Source organism: Pteropus vampyrus, unplaced genomic scaffold (genome assembly GCF_000151845.1).
Source record: "Pteropus vampyrus isolate Shadow unplaced genomic scaffold, Pvam_2.0 Scaffold161, whole genome shotgun sequence".
Lineage (NCBI taxonomy): Eukaryota > Metazoa > Chordata > Mammalia > Chiroptera > Pteropodidae > Pteropus > Pteropus vampyrus.
The window spans coordinates 2,602,457-2,618,767 of NW_011888942.1; the positions used below are offsets into that span (position 1 = coordinate 2,602,457).

The window sequence follows — 16,311 nt, forward strand, 5'->3', positions numbered from 1 at the left end:
ATCCCTCTATGGAAAAACCATGATTTGTATAGTGTTTCCAGAATTGACACAAGATGCTGGGAACATTAGGGAATACCTAAGAAAATATTTTTCTTAATTGTTGTTTTTAATTTTTAAAAAGTAATTTTTAAAATATTGGGATACCTTTAGATTTATCAAAAAGTTGCAAAAATAGTACAGAGATTTTCCTTATGCTCCTCAAGCAATCTCAGTACCTAATGTTATCATTTTATGTTACCATGGCACATTTGCCAAACCTAAGAACCGACATGGTTCATTACTATTAACAATACTTCCATCTGTTTTCCACCAGATTTTTCATTAATGTCCTTTTGTTCTTCCAAGATCAAATCCAGAATTATATTTTAGTCTTTTTTTTTATAGTTTGATAATAAGAATATAAAAATATATCTTGGATCATATTGATGACCATATTATAACTAAGTCTTGGTGCCTGATTTTGATTACTACGCTTGAATTTACAATAATGACAATACTAATTTTATTGCCCCAAACTAATGAGTAAAAGAGTGGAAGTAAATGAATAGGAAAATGAAGCATTATCACTAAGTAAATGCCAAATGATGTCACTGCCTTAACAATGGCTGCAAAGAAACTAAAACAGAGAAAAACAGTCAGAAATTTATTTCTTTATTAATTGTACAATTTTTTTTTATCAACAACTTATCATGTATAAGCCCCTTACATCTCCTCTCTCTCTCTTTCCCATCCAGCTTACATTACATAAGACATGAGTATATTCATATCAAAAAGAAAAAGAAACTTCCCTAGCAATGACTTCCATATTTTAGTTGCAAATGGTGGTTTTGCTTTCAGAAAAAAACAATATCATTAATTATAGTTCATTTTGTTAATTTTAATTTTATTGGATTTTCAGTCTTATTTGTATTTAATTTTTAAATTTATTTTTTTCTTTTATAGCGGTACTAGGACTTTAACCATTAGTAATTTACATCTAGCTAAGAAATAGTATAAATTGACATAATTTTAGTTAGCTCAGATTGCATAATATTTTTTTCTTAAAAAGATCTCAAATTTGGAAAATAATATTAAGACATCAAATATATGCCTAATGTGGCATAATTAAGAACTAGGCATACTCTATGCTCAATAAACTTTTAAGATTGCTAACAATAGCAGGAAAATAGGACAAATAGCAAATTCATAGATTTCAGTTTGGTTTTCCATTTCAAAGGCTACTATTTGGAGAGGCTCTGCTTTGTTTAACTGTTAATATAGATGTTAGAATGACATGACAAGACAGAGGATTGCTTTGTCAGAATTCCCAAGTGGCCACACAGATAGACAGACTATTATAGGTATGACTTCCATGAATTCACCTTAGTTGAGGGTCTTGCCCTCCATTTCGCAGACTCAGAAATCTGATTCATATGTGCATAGAGAGTAGGAATGAGGTTCACTCTCTCTCTTTCTCTCTCTCTCTCTCTCTGAATAGTCTCTCGTCATAATGCCCTGTAGTGGATTTGTAATCAGAAGTTTGCTTTAAAGCACCTGGAACCAGATCCGAAAGAGTTCGTGATTCAAATGTCCAATGACATCATGCTTAAGTAACCTGACACATTCATTTCAATGACGAGCGTGCATCTAGTGGCAGAACCAACAGGACTAAAGCCTTGGTGAGGGCGCCTCTTCTCCTAGAGGCAGTTTGGAAAAACACTACTACCCTTTGCCTCTATGATGGTTATTTTTCTTCTTCTATCACTGGCTAATCTATCCTCCTCTCACCTCCCCTGACTGGCATACTTTGTCACTAATTCAATAAGCTTCATTATAGACTAAAAGTCATTATTTAAAATTCTTTCATTGAAGAATTAATTTTATAAACATTTATCTGGTACTTTTCACAGAGCAGAGACTGGACAAGGTGTGTAACAGACCTGGTTCCTATTGTCACAGAGTTCATCGTCTCCTGGGAGATACAAACAAGTGTTCAGGAGAGTAGCACACAGTGTAATGTGTGCTGTGATGGGAGTGAGAGATGCGGTGATAGAAGCTAAAAGATGTTTGTAATAACAGATTTGAATCCTAATCTTCTCCCTGTGTGAGGTTACATCTAAACCAAAATATGAAAGTTGAGCAATTAACTAGTTAGAAGTGCATATGCTTATGTGGAACGTGCATGCATGTGTGTATAACAGAAAGAGAAAGAGAGGAAGGTTTGGGAAGAAGAAAGAATAGCATATCTCATGAGTGACATGCTATTGTAAACTAAAAGCAAGTGATTTCGCATAGAGCTGTTCTGATCCATTATGTGTTGATTTCATAGTTTGCTTCTCCATCTTCAAGAAAAGAACATTCCTCACTGCATGTGTGCAATTAATGCAGGAATGAAGGCTTATAATACTAAGTGGGTTCTCATTTTAGAAATGTCGCAGCTCACACCAAGCAGCTGTCACCTTCACTAAGCCAAATCCTCTACCAAGCAAGCAGCCTTTGGAATAAGTTTAACAGAAACATGGTATGTGCATTTTTTCATTGTTCTGTTCCCCGGCAAAAAGCCAGCCTTGGTAAGCCCTTGCTTACCACATCCACATTGATTCCTGAGCAAGTATTTATTTTATTGTCTTTTATTTTAAGCAAAAAGACCATTACAGTATAGATTTCTTCATTTCAGATATGATTCCGCTTAGCTTGGTAGACTATGAGGAATTAATAAAATCTTTAGGCAGAGTTTGCAGTAACAATGTTATCATTTTATGTTACCATGGCACATTTGCCAAACCTAAGAACCGACATGGTTCATTACTATTAACAATACTTCCATCTGTTTTCCACCAGATTTTTCATTAATGTCCTTTTGTTCTTCCAAGATCAAATCCAGAATTATATTTTAGTCTTTTTTTTTATAGTTTGATAATAAGAATATAAAAATATATCTTGGATCATATTGATGACCATATTATAACTAAGTCTTGGTGCCTGATTTTGATTAGTACGCTTGAATTTACAATAATGACAATACTAATTTTATTGCCCCAAACTAATGAGTAAAAGAGTGGAAGTAAATGAATAGGAAAATGAAGCATTATCACTAAGTAAGTGCCAAATGATGTCACTGCCTTAACAATGGCTGCAAAGAAACTAAAACAGAGAAAAACAGTCAGAAATTTATTTCTTTATTAATTGTACAATTTTTTTATCAACAACTTATCATGTATAAGCCCCTTACATCTCTTCTCTCTCTCTTTCCCATCCAGCTTACATTACATAAGACATGAGTATATTCATATCAAAAAGAAAAAGAAACTTCCCTAGCAATGACTTCCATATTTTAGTTGCAAATGGTGGTTTTGCTTTCAGAAAAAAACAATATCATTAATTATAGTTCATTTTGTTAATTTTAATTTTATTGGATTTTCAGTCTTATTTGTATTTAATTTTTAAATTTATTTTTTTCTTTTATAGCGGTACTAGGACTTTAACCATTAGTAATTTACATCTAGCTAAGAAATAGTATAAATTGACATAATTTTAGTTAGCTCAGATTGCATAATATTTTTTTCTTAAAAAGATCTCAAATTTGGAAAATAATATTAAGACATCAAATATATGCCTAATGTGGCATAATTAAGAACTAGGCATACTCTATGCTCAATAAACTTTTAAGATTGCTAACAATAGCAGGAAAATAGGACAAATAGCAAATTCATAGATTTCAGTTTGGTTTTCCATTTCAAAGGCTACTATTTGGAGAGGCTCTGCTTTGTTTAACTGTTAATATAGATGTTAGAATGACATGACAAGACAGAGGATTGCTTTGTCAGAATTCCCAAGTGGCCACACAGATAGACAGACTATTATAGGTATGACTTCCATGAATTCACCTTAGTTGAGGGTCTTGCCCTCCATTTCGCAGACTCAGAAATCTGATTCATATGTGCATAGAGAGTAGGAATGAGGTTCACTCTCTCTCTTTCTCTCTCTCTCTCTCTCTGAATAGTCTCTCGTCATAATGCCCTGTAGTGGATTTGTAATCAGAAGTTTGCTTTAAAGCACCTGGAACCAGATCCGAAAGAGTTCGTGATTCAAATGTCCAATGACATCATGCTTAAGTAACCTGACACATTCATTTCAATGACGAGCGTGCATCTAGTGGCAGAACCAACAGGACTAAAGCCTTGGTGAGGGCGCCTCTTCTCCTAGAGGCAGTTTGGAAAAACACTACTACCCTTTGCCTCTATGATGGTTATTTTTCTTCTTCTATCACTGGCTAATCTATCCTCCTCTCACCTCCCCTGACTGGCATACTTTGTCACTAATTCAATAAGCTTCATTATAGACTAAAAGTCATTATTTAAAATTCTTTCATTGAAGAATTAATTTTATAAACATTTATCTGGTACTTTTCACAGAGCAGAGACTGGACAAGGTGTGTAACAGACCTGGTTCCTATTGTCACAGAGTTCATCGTCTCCTGGGAGATACAAACAAGTGTTCAGGAGAGTAGCACACAGTGTAATGTGTGCTGTGATGGGAGTGAGAGATGCGGTGATAGAAGCTAAAAGATGTTTGTAATAACAGATTTGAATCCTAATCTTCTCCCTGTGTGAGGTTACATCTAAACCAAAATATGAAAGTTGAGCAATTAACTAGTTAGAAGTGCATATGCTTATGTGGAACGTGCATGCATGTGTGTATAACAGAAAGAGAAAGAGAGGAAGGTTTGGGAAGAAGAAAGAATAGCATATCTCATGAGTGACACGCTATTGTAAACTAAAAGCAAGTGATTTCGCATAGAGCTGTTCTGATCCATTATGTGTTGATTTCATAGTTTGCTTCTCCATCTTCAAGAAAAGAACATTCCTCACTGCATGTGTGCAATTAATGCAGGAATGAAGGCTTATAATACTAAGTGGGTTCTCATTTTAGAAATGTCGCAGCTCACACCAAGCAGCTGTCACCTTCACTAAGCCAAATCCTCTACCAAGCAAGCAGCCTTTGGAATAAGTTTAACAGAATCATGGTATGTGCATTTTTTCATTGTTCTGTTCCCCGGCAAAAAGCCAGCCTTGGTAAGCCCTTGCTTACCACAACCACATTGATTCCTGAGCAAGTATTTATTTTATTGTCTTTTATTTTAAGCAAAAAGACCATTACAGTATAGATTTCTTCATTTCAGATATGATTCCGCTTAGCTTGGTAGACTATGAGGAATTAATAAAATCTTTAGGCAGAGTTTGCAGTAACCAGCCACTTCTAATACTGTGTCCATATTTTAGCCCTTGAAAAAGTAGGTAGATAGGGAAAATAAATGAACTTTAAATGAACAATTTATGCCCCCAAAAGATACAGGAAATTACCATTGGCTAAACAAGATAAAATGTATCAGGTACAGTATATATCAGACTCTTAATATGTACATACTATATTAAATAAATTAATGAAAAACATTTTCTTACTATACACAGAGTAAAATGGAAACATTCTGATAATCATTCTGTGGTTCACAGACCCGTGTGGAAGAACACTTGTATGGCATTTCTAGATGGGTACTGACAGTTCATGATTTCTCTATGGAGAATACTCACCAAAAGTTCAAATAGATGGTATCCTTCCCCATTGTGACAGCTTCCCCCTTAGAAATACACCTTCTCTTTACCTGGTAGTAAAGAGTTGCTTATCTTATCATCTCCTAGTTTCCACGTATAACTAGAAAAGATGCTCAATAAAGAAGAGTTTTTTTTTAAGCCTCAATAAAGAAGAGTTTTTTCTTTGATTTTTTTTCTACTTTTATATCTCAATTTCCAATTTTCCACTCTCCTAGAATTCAGCTATCTGCCTCACAGTATCAAGTCCTGCAGTATAAGAGAGAAAAAATGGCATATATAAATGCACCTTAAAGAGAGTGTTCTGTCAGATCTTTTTGGAACTGAAGGTAAAGAACATGGGGAAAATGAAGCAGAGATTTAGGCAGAGCATTATTAGATGCTTAATTGTAGTTGTCTACTTAATTCACGGATAAGCTCAAACAATACTAAAGTATCTCATTTATATATACATATATTATATATACACACAGAGAGAGATATGTATATGTGTATATATAAACATTCGTATATATGTATATATACATATGTGTGTGTGTGTGTGTGTGTGTGTGTGTGTGTGTGTCTGTGTGTGTAGAGAGAGAGACTTGAAATCTTTGAGCTGTCTTTAAAACTACAGTCAAAGAAAGTATTTTGAGGGAGAAACTGCCTCTGCTAAAATGAAGCCTTTGGACTACATAATTTTAAAACAGTTGAGCACCCAGGGGCTAAATCTAATAGACATAGTCAAAAAGAATAGTTTTGACAAGTTTGTAATTACATATCCTGGACTCCAGGAGGTTGGCATCCCCCATTACTCTAGTCCATGAATGCTAGAGAGGGAAGAGTTATGCATGCATAGTAGTTAGGCCATAGGCAAAAGACAATATTTCAACCAGTGTTCTTTTCCTTGACATTCATTTGCAGAAGATGACAAAGCAATAGAGTTCTGTCAAAGGAAAGAAGAGAGAGAGAGAGAGAGAGAGAGAGAGAGAGAGAGAGAGAGAGAGAGAGAGAGAGAGCGCTAGAAGAAAGAGCTTCAGGAAAAAAAAACTTTTTTGTAGAAAATTATACCGTAAGATAGTGAATTGAAGGCAGAAATATCTAATATGTAGATTAAGATTACCCCCGTATTGAAATGTTTAAAATGAAGGTAATGATGCTTTTATGAGACAATGCATAAAAGTACATACTATAGTACCTGGTGAATCCTCGATTATGTCAGATATGGCAGCAACTTCTGCTGCAGTGATAGTCGATGCTGTTTTTATTGTCATATGCAGAATAATGCACTCCCCACCCCACCGCCTCCGCAAAGAATCCCATGTCCTAATCTCTAGACTTTCTAAATGTTACTTCATATAGCAAAAGGGACTTTGCAGATTTCATTAAAATAAGGATCTTGAGATATAAAGATTACCCTGGATTTTCCAAGTTGGATCAATATAATCACAAGAGTGCTTATAAGGGAAAGAGGGAGGCAAGAGAGTAAGGGTCACTGAAGGAGATGTGATGATGAAAGCAGAGTTTGGAGTGATGCAGGGCCATGAGCCAAGGAATGCAGGAAGCCTCTTAAAGCTGGAAAAGTCAAGGAAACAGATTTTTCCCTAAAGTCTCCAGAAGGAATGCAGCTCTGAGACCCATTTTAGAGTTTTGATCTCCAAAACTGTAAGAGAATAAATTTGTGTTGTTTTAAACCACTAAATTTGTGGTAATTTGTTACAGCAACCATAGGAAACTAATATATCACCCCTTTCATAAGTAGGGGCAATCGCTAGAGGAGGTCACTGCTGACCATCTCTGTAATATTAAGACCACAGAGAAATAAAAAGGCAGCTTCTCAAATTTAAGGATCTCTTGCCTTACCTTTTCTAGCTCTTTTCTGCCTCTAAGTAGGCTGAATGAATAGCCACTAGGTTCCTCTTAAGTATCAGTAGAAGCTATCTTTGTTCCCTGAGGGTAATAACTCTTCATTGGAAGTTTTGTGAAAATTAGTTTAGATAATACATGTATGTGATGTTACTTAAAACAATGTCTGGCCAAGAGTAAATGCTAATTATTATGAACCCTACTTATACGATATAAAATCCTGATGGTTGTCACTGAGACAAGTGACTAGACTGAATGAAGTCTAAAGGCTGTATATTTGTTGCACATGTCCATGGCATAAGTATTTTTCTATATGTCACTCATTTAGGTTTCATAACAAAATGGTATTATCTTCATCTTATGGGGAGAAAACTGAATCTCAGGGCATATAAATAACTTACCCAGAAGTGAGAGTGTCAAACCTAGAATTGAAATGTAGGTCATTTGGCTTTAACAGTAAGCTTCTTTCTGAGTCATTGCGAAGACTCTCAGTGCAACAAACCACTAGTCTCTTGAGCACTGATCCCATTTCTAATGCATGATATTTAAAAGGGTGGTAATGGACATGCAAAAGCTGGGAAACACTTTAACATGGAGAAAGCAGAAGACTGCAAGTCAGGAAAAGGGCTCTCATCAAAAACTAAATCAGCCTGTACCTTGATCTTGGACTTTCCAGCCTCCAGAACTGTGAGAAAATAAATTTCTGTTGTTTAAGTCTTCCAATCTCTTTGTGTTTTGTTATGGCAGCCCAGGCAGACTAAGACACTATACAATAGTGATGTCTCCTCTTTTCCTCTTGATATAGTTATTCTTGTTTTTTTTTTTTTTCAAATCTAGGTATTTCAATGTATGTTCCTATAAATATAAAACAAAATCCTTCATTTCATGTCTAACATACATGCATTTATTTCACCAACATTTTTTGAGAGTAGAACCTGTATTGCATGATGAAGTTGCAAAATCAGGAAGGACAGACCACAGGTATTACGGTGGAGCTTCCAGCATAAAATGTAGAGTGTCTGTGTGTTTGTGTGCATATGCTTATGCATGTGTCCATGCATTTATGTGTGTGTGAGATGTGTGAGCAAGACATGAAGAAAAGAAAGAAAGGTGATGAGAGTAGCAGAATTAGCATTACAGATTGAACTGAATACAACTCTGTTTACTTCAGTCTTAGGGAAATATACAATGCTCTGGGGTGAAGCCAGTGAAAAGATGAGAACAAGGGATTTACAGAAGATACTAAGTAGAAAGGACCATAAAGATGCCTCTGCTTTTCCAGACAATTTTCTTCTTAGACTAACACCTGATATTTTAGCTGGCTCCTGAAAAAGCCGCTTCTACTTTCTGATGCTTCAAATAGTTACTGCAACAGAACCAGGGGTCCTCCTCAATTCTGCTGTTTAGACTTGAAGCCCCATATATGAACAGTGATAATTTGAGGAACGATGCAGATCTGTGGGTACTTTAAAGAGAACCAATGAAAAGATTAAGCTATGGATTTTTCCTAGGAGTTAATCTTAACTTTGCAAATAACATGCTTGACTACTGGAAGGCATTAAAGGATTCTTTTTTTTCCTTTTTTCCTAAACTACAGAATTTTGCTTTATCTTGAGAAAGGCCAAGTACGACTCTCACCAGATTTTCCAAACCTGTCTAATTCTTTCCATCCTTAATGCAATTCTGTAGATGTAATCTACCATCGCCTAATGTCAAGGTACCTATTGTCAGCATCCACATTCCAATCATTCTCTCCAATGCCACAGATAGGATCTTGTGACTCCTTGTGTAAAACTCTTCAGTGACTTTCCTTTGTACTCTGTATCAAGTCTTGTGTCTCCTTTCTAGCTATCATTTCATTTTTCAATTCTGCCATTCAGTATATAGTTTACGTTCTTGACTATGATATATGTTTATTTATTTCCTCTTGTCTGTCTCCCTCATAAATTGCAAGCTCCACAAAGACAGAGATTTTGTCCATTTTATTTACTGCTATGCCACCAGAACCTAGAATAGTGCCTGGATATATAATAGGCACTTGATAAAGATTTTTTAATGGGTAAATTAGTAAATATGTTTTAAAAGAATAAATGAGTTAGAATTCCTATACTTATTGGCATGTTATTAAATATATTTTCTTCGGGTTTTGCTTCCATGAATTTCATAATTTCCAGAAGGCTCATATTGGCTCTTCACTACTATATTTAAACTACGACAAAAATAAATCTTTTCTACACACACACACACACACACACACACACACACACACACAAAGTTGCCCCTTAACATCTCTTACCAACTCTATTTATTCTAAAGAATATTTTGATGTTACCAAAAGACTTGTGTGTTGATAATGGCTTGAGTTCAATCAGGTGTTCTTTTTGTGTGCTGCAACCTCAACTATATGGGAGAGTGAGCTGAATTGTCAATAAATACAACTTAAAAAATAAAGAAATTAATACAGATTTTATACCTTTTAAAAATTATTTTTAAATGTTTAGTGCAGGTATCAGTCAGATAAGTTTTTTGAGGGTGTTTTGTTTCATTTTGTTGCCTATTAAATGCCTAAAAGAATTGAATTCATGGATGCAGATATAGGTTTATCTGTAAATGGATAAGTATGTCTGAAATACGTTTGAAGGAATTCTGGGTGGTAAAACCATGCATAGTTTTGTGAGGTCACCTTCCACTGTGGAGATGGAGATGAGAACTTTGTTTATTGATTATTTATAGTGTAATCCCAAGTGTATAGTATAGTCTCAAGTGTAATATATGTGTGTTCTGATTGCTTTATTTTCGTGCAGTTTAGGTCCCACAAATCTGTAGGACTTGGCCCCAACCATTCATGTATCACTTATACACACTCACAGAGTATTATGAGTTATATGTGTATTCCATATACATAGATCTGCAGGTGTGCGACTTGGCCATATTGGAGACTAATTTATAGCCATTGAGAATCAAGTAACTGCCTTTGAAAAGCAGGCTATTAGCAATGAAAATTAAGAATAAAGGAAAGAACAGAGGTACCAATTATAAGCTAGTTGAGCTACTTAATACATGAAGCACATACTCTTTTTTTTAATTTTTTAATTTAAAATTTTTTTTCTAGCTTTTTTGAAATATAAATGACATATAACATTGTGTAAGTTTAACGTGTACAACATGATGATTTATTATACGTATATATTGTGAAATGATTACCACAAAGAGTTGGGCAAAACATCCATTGCCTCACTCACACAATTACTTTTTGTGTGGTGGGATAAGATTCTTAAGATCTACTCTCTCAGTTTTCAAGTACACAATACAATGTTGTTAACTATAGTCACTGGGTCATGTATTAGATCCTGAGATATAACTTAGGAGCTTATTCGTTTTATAATTGGAAGTTTGTACACTTTGACCAAAATTTCCCAATTATCCCAACCTCCAGTCCTTGGTAACCACCAATATGCTTTCAGCTACTGTGAGTCTGGCTTTCTTAGATTCACATCTAAGTGAGATAACGGTATTTGTCTTTCTGCCTGATTTATTTTACTTAGCATAATGTCCTCCAGATTCACCCATGTTTCAAATAACAAGATTTCATTCCTTGTTAATGCTGAATAACATCTATAATATCTACACTACATTCTTTATCCATTCATCCTTTCATGGACACTTAGGTTCTTTCCATGTCTTTAATAAATAATGCTGCAATGAACATGGGGATGCAGATATGAGATCCTGATTCAACTCCTTTAGATATATATCCAGATTCAATTCCTTTAGATATATATCCAGAAGTGAGAGTAGTTCTATTTTTAATTTTTTGAGGAAACTCTATACTCTTTTCCATAATCAATATAATCTATATCAATTAGAGGCATCACATTTCCTTATTTCAAACTATATTCACAAACAAAAGAATGAAACCGGACCTCTATTTTAGAACACTCACAAAAATTAACTTGAAATAAAGTAAAGACTTAAATGTAAGACCTAAAATCATAAAACTCCTACAAGAAAACATAGGGAAAAAATTTTGACATTGATCTAGGCAATGATTTTTTTTTAATATGACCCCAAAAGCACAAGCAACAAAAGCAAAAATGAACAACCAGGATTACATCAAATTAAAAATCTGTCTATGGCCATGCTACCCTGAATAAGCCTGATCCCATCTGATCTCAGAAGCTAAGCCAGGTCAGGCCTGGTTATTACTTGGTTGGGAGACCACTTAGGAAAACCAGGTGCTGTAGGCATAAAAAATAAAAATAAAAATAAGGGATTGTGAACTGACAAGGTCCTTGCAATCTGTGAGGTCAACAAAGGGTTGTGTCACCTAAAAAATTAAAAATAAATAAAAATAAATAAATAAATAGCTTCTGTACAGCAAAGGGAACATTAGACAAAAATAGAAAAGCAACCTATAGAATGAGAGAACATATTTGCAAACTATATATAGAATATGAAGTAATAGCTAAAATATATAAGTAACTAATACAACTCAATACCAAAAATAAATAACCCACAAATAACCCAATTTAAATATTGGCAAAGGGCCTGAAAGCCATTTTTTTCCGAAGACATACAAGTCGTCAACAGGTACATGAACAGGTGCTCAACATCACTAGTCATCAAGGAAATGTAAATCACAATGAGCTAACACCCTACACCTGTTAGAATAGTTATTCTCAAAAGGACAAGAAATGGCAAGTGCTCGGGAGGATGTGGAGAAAAAGGAACCCATGTACACTGTCAGTGGGTACTCTTAAGTTTAGATACTTGATTCTAGAGGTTGGAGAGCAAAAGAAACATTTTTTTTATAGTTTCTAGGTTATATTTCTAAAAATGTCTCCTAATTGCTATTTTCTACTACCTCAGATGTGCATAGGAGTTTTCAGTTATACTATAAATATCAAGACTTCATGATTCTTGAGGTCATATTTCCTACTCCAGTTTTATAAGCAAAATAAAATCTAAACTATTAAGTAGAAGAAAATTCATTGGCTAATGGATGTTAAATTTCCAGAAGCATATCTAGCTTTAAGTTCAGTTTGAGTTGGTGTACAAATGATGTCATCAAGACACTCTTCTCAGACCTACAGCACACCAGAGTCCTCTCCAGAAAGCAAGAAGGAAAGCTCTTCTCTAAAAGTTCAAGCATAAGTCCGACAGAATTAAGTCATTGTAGCCAAAGAGATGCTATGCTCTGGGGCCAATGTGGGGTAAGCATAACTCTCTAGCGGAAAATAAGTAATAGTTACCAAAAAAAAGTGCTGAAGGGATGCTGGTTGGCAAAACCACCTTGCCATTCCTATGAAGTATAGGGAAGGAGATGACAAATATGCCTGATCTAATTGTTTTCAAACTTGGCTTTCTATTAGAATCACTGAGGATGATTTAAATGCATAGGATGCCCATTTGAGCAACTTCTGCTTCAGCCATAATGGAATAACCTAGAACCACACTTATTCTCTCACTAAAACCAACTAGAAAACTGGACAAATATATGAAACAAAATAACTGTTTTCAAAAATGAGCAGTCAGAGAATGACTGTCTCCCTTAGAGAACATGGGGGTCTTAAGGTCATAAAAAGTTTAGTAGATGGGGATCAGCGGTTGTGGAAGCTGAGGTCTTTGGAATTTGCATCACAAAGATTTGGAAAAGAAGGAGGTACATTGGGAAAAATGCTCCAGGAATCTACATATATAGTCTCTTGAGTCCCTTCTTAAATCATAAACCTTGTACACGTAGGTTGAGATTCTACCTAGTTGTCTAAAAAAAGACAACTAGGATGCTTTATTCTGAACAATTTCCAGAATCATAGAGAATTGGAAGAAGTTGAATTCTGGCTGGACAGAGATGAGAGTGCTCACTCACCATCTGTGGCATTTAGTATGGACCCTGTACTAAAGAGTCACTCTTGATGTATAATTAAACAAGCACAAAGTGTTGGTAATGGAAGAAATAGCAGTTATTCTTAATTTAGACAGGACTTGACAGAATCCAAGAGCCAGTTTTTTTCTGCAAGATACAGGACCCAACTTTAAAATTTGGGAGAAAAAAATATTATTGATAATACTATTGATTAGAGAAAACTCCATTACATATTTGTGCTGTGTCAAATTTTACAGTTCTAGAAAGTGGCATTTCTTCCATTCTCCTAATTTAAAAAAAATATATTTTTCTACATTTAATCTAAATGCTCCCTTTCTTGCCCATGCCCATCTCAATAAATTATAATCATATTCCTCCTTTACTGTGTCTGTCATAAATGCCTTAAAGTCTCTCTGAGCATCTTTCTATCACCGAACAGAAAAAGGGTCATCTGTCCTCTGAACCATTTTATTGAAATGTCCTATGGCTTCCGAACCTTCATGAGTGCCTATGAGAGTGTTTTAGTATCATAAAGTAGTAGCTTTTTACAGTACTCATACTTCTTAATTACTATGGGACAGTTACTGCATTGAGCACATGTGCACCTTATCACATTTAATATTAACATTCACCTGGGATGGGAAAGCTTATAAATACTCCTTCCTCCACTGAGGAAACTGAGGCGTAGAGAGCTAGCACGCAGCAGCGCCAAGAGCTTGACACAAGCAGTTTGTCTCCAGAAAACAAGTTCTTTAGCTCCACTACAGATTTGTAAGTACATATTTTGCCTCTTCTTGATTTGAAGCTCCTTGTAGACAAAGCCTGTATCTTTCCATCTTTGTATGCCCTGCACCTAGCATAGTGTTTTGTCTGTAGTTGGTTATTGGCAGACATTTGTTGAATAAATAAATGCATGCATGCATGCATGCATGACAATTGTATCTTTTGAAAGGTAATGATGTTATGACTCATAACCAGATATAAACGATATCTATGAAGTACTAGGTATGTTATTGATGTATTTGGTGATTTTGTGTTTGGCTAAGTAACAGTTTTGTTGAATTGGTTTTGATATTTTTTAGATGATCTCTTTGTGTTCACATTGTGCTAGGAGTTTGAAGCAAAATATACATGTTCATACATAAAATAGGTTATGTTTTCAGAGCTGGCAAATTTAGTGATCAATATTCTAATCATTAAGTATAAAATTCTTTCAGTAGAGTAAGATTTGGTTAATTGAGAGAGAAAAATAAACTAAAACCATTAAAAGGAAGCCTCAGCTTCTCTAGAAGGAAAAAAGCCAGTTCAAACGGAATAAGAAAAAGGATGAAAAGGATTACAGGCAAAACCATAAGCTTTGCAGGCTCAATGACTTTTTATTTGAGTTCATTTTCTTGCACTTAGTTTTCCTTCCTTTAAAACTAAAAATGAATAGAGAATGGCATGGTAATAATGAATTTGAGATTGTGAACTTTTCAACAAACCTACCATATGGTTCGAACAGAGAAAACTAGGCATCTTTTGTGTAAAACCTAGAAGGGAAGAGTGGAAGGAGAGTGATGAATTATCCCAAATCCTTTTTGTACCCCACCTCCCTCCATGGTCAGACTCCTTAACCCCATTCTTTGGTCTCTGGATGTTCCCAGGATGTCAGTCTCTGCAGAGAAGTGCAGCAAAGTAACAAATTACACCATACCATTAACAAAAGTTTAGCATGAAAGACACCAATTAAATACTACTGATCCACTTGTGATTTGAACAAATGTACAATAAACCATAAAAAAAAAAACATTGTTTTTTTAGAGAAATAAATTTTATAACTCTGCATTTGTCTTTATTTTAGAAATCTGGGTTTGCCCTTACAGTGTCTGTGTCAAAATTAGAAACACTAACAATTAAAAATTAAGAGACCTACATATCTAATTTTCTGTCTTAAAGATTAACTGGGAGGAAGAAGGGCCCAGCCTGGGAATTAAATGAGGTTGGTGCTTCACTGCATCAAAGCGCTCAAGTGAGTCCAAGCAAAGCTTGTCCAAGAACCCTGTGCGAGTCATACTCAAGTTTAAAAGCCGAAATTGTTGGCAGAGGAGAAATATTCTATCTCCAGATTCTATTGATGTCTCCTTTTCAATGTCTCTCAAACTAATTTTTTTGCCTGGAATAATTATAATAGACCTATATGGTTTTTTGGCTTCTGGTTTCTTGCTCCTGTGATTAACCTTTCACATTCCTACTAGAGTTATTTTCTAAAACACAAATATGAACATAACCGTTAGCTTTAAAATTTCTAATTCATCACTGTTGCCAAAAGGATAAAATCTAAACATTTCAACCCATTAGAGTATTTCAGTGCTTGGCTTCCCATAAGCAATTTCCCTCACTTTATTCTCACCAGAGTTTAACAGTGCATTCAAAAAGGCAGTCTCCCATATCTCCATGCCGGTCTTCACTATAGTATACCATATTGTTGTTGTGCTAACCCACAGAACCAATTGTATGTAAGTTAAGCCCCATGCAAGCAAAGGCTTCTACAACCACATACTGAGACCCTACCTAGAATCCCACCAAGACTGCCACCATCAAGCCATCTCCAGAATAGAAAGTGGTACACAAGGGGTTACAAAGAATACAGAAAAAAATGTAAAATATGTTCCTGAAACACAAATTTTAATCCATAGTAAATAAATGAGATGAGGTGTGGGGGGCTAGATAGCAAGAGAAGAGAAGGGACAGACTTACTGTTATTTAGGGACCTGATAGAAATGGCCCCTAGTCATTCTTGCTCTTGTTAAAATTGTGTAAAGATTCCCTTTCCACCTAAATTAGTTTGATATTGGTTTCTGTCATTTTTAATCAAAAGACTGTAGGCAAAACAGATTATGTTATGGAATTTGATTCAAAATCTTTTTGAAATTTAGGATATAAGATAAAACTTGAATGAAATTTCGAATTCACAGCAGACCACTCACGCCTTCCTTTTCTCTCACAATAGAACCATTACTATATTGG

At 34.9% G+C, this 16,311-nt stretch overlaps 1 protein-coding gene and 1 pseudogene across 1 annotated transcript in view; both read left to right on the forward strand.

Annotated features, from left to right (window-relative positions):
* The window catches only part of LINGO2 (leucine rich repeat and Ig domain containing 2), a 304,719-nt gene that overhangs the window by 92,486 nt on the left and 195,922 nt on the right, over positions 1 to 16,311 (forward strand). The window lies entirely within an intron of this gene.
* Positions 11,565 to 11,683, forward strand: LOC111745695 (annotated as a pseudogene).